Source organism: Haemaphysalis longicornis, unplaced genomic scaffold (genome assembly GCF_048455015.1).
Source record: "Haemaphysalis longicornis isolate Haplotype H1 unplaced genomic scaffold, Haemaphysalis longicornis Haplotype H1 scaffold_3, whole genome shotgun sequence".
Taxonomy (NCBI): domain Eukaryota; kingdom Metazoa; phylum Arthropoda; class Arachnida; order Ixodida; family Ixodidae; genus Haemaphysalis; species Haemaphysalis longicornis.
The window spans coordinates 145,009,522-145,015,277 of NW_027526335.1; positions in this window are offsets into that span (position 1 = coordinate 145,009,522).

Sequence of the window (5,756 nt, forward strand, 5' to 3'; positions counted from 1 at the left end):
TGCCGATTGCACTTGCGGTTCACAGGTAAGTATATTCGCCCATGCGCTATTTGTCAAGCAAAACGGAAGCATTACGTGTCTGCCTCCCTTTGTTTTGTGTTCCTTGAGAATAGACTCCTAACTTGAGCAAATCGCCGCAGAAAGTGGGTCGACGCTGCCGAAGCTACCAACGCGCACCTTTTCGCCGGCAGGCCGAAAAAATGGAAAACCTCTGCGCGAATCGACGAGATATCGCCACAAGATAACGGCAACTATGCTTACCAACCACGCCATTAATGAACCATCGGGTGTTGTTTTCGAAGGAACATTAGACCACGGACCCTATTCTCGACTGCACAAATTGCCGGCAATTCTGGCAATTTGCCGGAAGTCTTTTCTGATTGGCTTTCAATTTTGGTCACGTGCTTCCGGTTGACAAAGCGGTTGTGAGTTCTGTCGTCATTTTGGCGTTTCATGTCGTTTACGGACACCAGTTCTAAAGTTTGCCTTATTTCTCGTTACTAAAGGCGCATAATTCTTGGCCGGCAATGAAAAACCAGACTAAATGCAGTGGACATGACAACGGAAGCCTGTCTTTGCTATTCAACAACAATACTGTTTGTAATACACACCCCTTCTGTGATTGGCTGAGAAGGCGTGACGTAATTTAAACAGTTGGCGGGAACAATTACGTCATGCATTGGCAACTTCAGGCTGCGTAAAAGTGACCTAATGCTACGTAACATCATGAAAATGGCGGTTGTTTTTGCCGCAAAATACAAGCAAAATAGGGCGCAAAATTGCCCCGGCTTACGGCGCCGCGAAATCTGCGGCAATTTGCAGCAGGCGCAGTTTCGCATGCGCGCTGTTTAAAGCATGTTTCCTACCGAAACAAATTATAGTTTCAACTTCTTCCAAGTCAGCGATCATGGAGCATACAAATAACGTGCCCTATTTTGCTTTTATCTTTGGCAATAAAATAAAAATTATTTGTTTGGCGTAACCGCACTATAAGAGGGCAGTACAAGCCTCTCCATGACAAAGAGAACCCAATGCATGGCATTTGTCCATACTCGTCGTAGTAAGCTTTTGGGTCGCGTCATCGAACTCAAGAGAAAAAAAAACAAAGAAAAGTGACTATTTGGTTGATTACAGCGCTGATTGAAGTCCAGCTTGACGAATGAGTGAATCGGCGACATCGGTGCGCTCCGCGGTTTAGCAGGCGTAGCGCTTCGCTGCTCTTATGCAGAGGTCGGCGAACTCACTCATGAGTCTACTCACTCAGACTGATTTGGACTCAAACTCACGCGTGAGTTTGAGTTTGAGTGAGCGCAAGGCTAGTGTGGCATGGTGAGTTTGAGCTTGAGTGAGTTTGAGCCGAGGGATCCGGACTGAGTTTGAGTCCGATTGAGTTTGAGTACGCCTGAGACCTAGTGAATTCTCAGTCCATTTTGAGTTCTGAGTACATTTTGAGTTTGAGTACATTTTGAGTTCTGAGTACATTTTGAGTTTGAGTCCATTTTGAGTTCTGAGTACCTTTTGAGTTTGAGTCCATTTTGAGTTCTGAGTACATCTTGAGTTCTGAGTACATTTTGAGTTCTGAGTACACTTTGAGTTCTGAGTCCATTTTGAGTTCTGAGTACATTTTGAGTTTGAGTCCATTTTGAGATTGAGTCCATTTCGAGTTCTGAGAACATTTTGAGTTTGAGTACATTTTGAGTTTGATTACATATTGAGTTTTGAGTGCATTTTGAGTTCTGAGTACATAGGAGTTTTGAGTCCATTTTGAGTTTGAGTACATATGAGTGTCCTAGCAGGCAGCTATGGTTGGCTGTTAAGTTTCATGCGTCACTGTGGGCTCGGAATTCAGGTAACCTGCGGGTACGGCACCAATCGCGATCTGCATGATCGGTTGGGAGTGAGGGGGTGTCTGATTTTGTTTAGTTTCTAGTTGAATTTTCATGGCCATAAGCACTTGCTGTGTACCTAATTTTCGCGGCTCGGCGCGTGAGTGATAATTGACTGGTGAGGTTATAAAAAACGGTTGTCATAACTTTTCCTCCTGACGGATCCACTAAGAGCGTGGGAAAGGGTGGTGGAAAAGCACACGGCGGCGCTGGCGTGCTGGTTGTTCGCCTGCTACTGTTAACGGCTTGATATACTAGGGGTCACAAAGGATGAGGTGAGAGCCGGGGGGAAATGGGGGCGGGGGCTGTCCTTTCTGCTGTTTCAAATGAATTAGCTGAATTGACTGGGCAGCGCCCCTTAAGACAGAATAATGACCACATTAGATTTGGTGAAAAGTGAAACTGGTGAGGCTAAGGCGTGTAAGGTATCAAAGGAAAGGTCCAGATTAACGGAATCAAGCGGGGTAAATAAAAAATGCTTCCTGATTGTAGTCATCAGGCAGTCATAATGAGTCATAGATTGGGTTAAAATTCAAAATGACGCTTCGAGGGCATGTGGGGAATCACATTCAAGGTCTCGATGTGGGGAATCATTCGGGACGAAAATGAGTTATGGATATATCATGACGTAGTTATGGTAAGTCATAGATTCGGTTGAAGTTCAAGTTCATGACGCCAGGGCGTGTGGCATATCAAATTAAAGGTCTAGATGAGGGTAATCACGTGCTTCCTGATTATTATCATGACACAGTCAAAATGGGTCATAAATTAGGGTAAAATTCACAATGATGCCACTGGATGTCCGGGGCATCAAATTGAAGGTTCCGATAAGGGACATCACGTGGGACAAAAATGTGGTAGGGCTATATCATGAAATAGTCATGGTTAGTCATTGATTGGTTTAATTTCAAATTGATTCCGCTAGGATGTTATGGGTATCAAATAAATGGTCTTGATGAGCGGAATCACGTGGGAGAAATACAAAAATGCTTCCTGGTTATAACCATTAGATTGTCGGCGAGTCTTATATTGGGGTAAAATTCCAACTGACCCCAATAGGGCGTGTAGGGTATCAAATTTACGATCTTGACATGGGGAATCACGTGGTACAAATAAAAAAAGGCTTCGTAGTTCTAATCATGAGATAGTCATTATGAGTCATAGATTGGGTTAAATTCAAGGTGGGGCCGCTGAAGCATGTGGGGCGTCAAATTGAAGGTTGCAGTTGGAGGAATCACGTCGGACACCTAAATAATGCGTCCAGGTTACAGTCATGAGAGTCATGGTTATTTTGACTGGTATGAATTTCATATGACCCTGCTAGGGTGTGTGGGGTATCAAATTAAAGGTCTCGTCGAGGGGGATCACGTGGGACAAATATAAAAATGCTTTCTGGTTATGATTATCAGGATATAGCAAAAGGTATATAGCAAAATGTACACACTCACACTCACACGCTCACTCACTCACTCACACTCACTCACTCGCTCACTCACACTCACACTCACACTCTCGCTCTCACTCACACTCTCACTCACACTCACACTCACACTCACTCACACTCACACTCACACCCTAACACTCACTCTCACACTCTCACACACTCACACTCTCACTCTCACTCCACTCACACTCATACTCACACTCACACTCACACTCATACTCACACTCTCATTCTCACTCTCACTCACACTCACTCTCACACTCTCACTCTCACTCTCACTCACACTCACAATCTCACTCACACTCACTTACACTCACTCACACTCACACTCTCACTCTCACACTCACACTCACACTCACACTCACACTCACACCCACACTCTCACTCTCTTCTTACCCTTACTCTTACTCTTACTCTCACTCACACTCACACTCACATTCACCCTCTCACTCATACTCACACTCATACTCATACTCTCACTCTCACTCACACTCACACTCACACTCTCACTCTCACACTCTCACACACTCACACTCACACTCTCACTCTCACTCCACTCACACTCACACTGTCACTCTCACTCTCCCTCACGCTCACACTCAGCTCACACTCACACTCGCACTCTCACTCACACTCACACTCGCACTCTCACTCACACTCACACTCACACTCTCACTCTCACTCTCACTCACACTCACACCCACACTCTCACTCTCACTCACACTCACACTCTCACTCACACTCACACTCACACTCAACTCACACTCACACTCTCACACACACTCTCACTCTCACTCACACTCTCACTATCAATCTCACTCTCACTCTCACTCACACTCACACTCATACTCTTACTCACACTCACACTCACAATCTCACTCTAACCCTCACTTTCGCTCTCGCTCACACTCACGCTCACACTCTCACTCTCACTCACACTATCACACTCTCACGCTCACACTCTCGCTCTCGCTGTCACTCTCATACTCTCGCTCTCACTCACACTCACACTCACACTCTCACTCTCACTCTCACTCCCACACTCTCACTCTCACTATCACACCCTCACTCTCACTCTCACTCACACTCACACTCTCACTCTCAATCTCGCTCACTCTCATTCTCACCCTCACTCAAACTCTCACACTCACACTCTCACTCTCGCTCCACTCACACTCACACACACACTCTCACTACACTCACACTCACACTCTCACTCACTCACACTCACACTCTCACTCTCACTCTCAGTCACACTCACACTCACACTCTCACTCACTCACACTCACACTCTCATTCACACTCTCACTCTCACTCACGCTCTCACTCTCACACTCTCGCTCTTACTCTTACTCTCACTCACACTCACACTCACACTCTCACTCTCACTGTCACTCCACTCACACTCACACTCTCACTCTCACTCACACTCACACTCACACTCAACTCACACTCTCACTCACACTCACACTCACACTCAACTCACACTCTCACTCTCACACTCTCACTCTCACTCACAGGGACACTCATACTCTCACTCTCACTCACACTCTCACTGTCACTCTCACTCCACTCTCAATCATGCTCTCACTCTCACTCTCTCTCTCACTCTCACTCTCTCTCTCACTCTCACTGTCACACTCACACTCTCACTCTCACTCTTACTCTTACTCATTTATTCATTTATTCATATTACCAGCAGCGCCAATAAGGCATTACAGCAGGGGGGGTATATGCAAATACATGAATACGATTCATCACACGGGGAAAAAAAGAGAGAAAAAAAACTGACATGAGAATAAGTGGTACAAATCTGCACAATAGCGCGTCAAATGTACAAGCAGTGTCACAATGAAAAATTTACATGTGCGACAAAAACGTGTGGAACAGAGCATCAGATGTACAATTAACAATATTACTTGGTAGTTTATTCCATTCCCCAATGGAATGGAGAAAGAAAGAACCCTTGTACACATCAGTACGGCAATCAATTTCACGAATTTTCCACTCATGGTCGCGACGCTTAGATACAAAGTGCGGGGGTAGTAAGAAAATTTTAGGATCAATACCAGTCTTATTGAAATAAATACGATATAGTAGTTCAAGTTTGTGATGCAACAGACGTTTACTTAATGTTTCCAGCCCAATTCTGCTTTAAATGATGTAATGCTAGTGCGAAAACTATAATTTGTAGTTACAAATCGGGCGGCGGGGCTCTGGACGCGTTCTAGTAGTGCACATAAATTTTCAAATTGTGGGTCCCACACGGCGCAGGCGTACTCCGCAATGGATCTTACGTTGGTGAAATATAAAAGTTATTTAACTTTTGGAGGAGCATCACTGAAGTTGCGTTTTAGAAAGTTGAACATGCGGGAGGCATAAAAGGACACGTGTTCAATCTGACGTTTCCAGGTTAGGTTAGATGA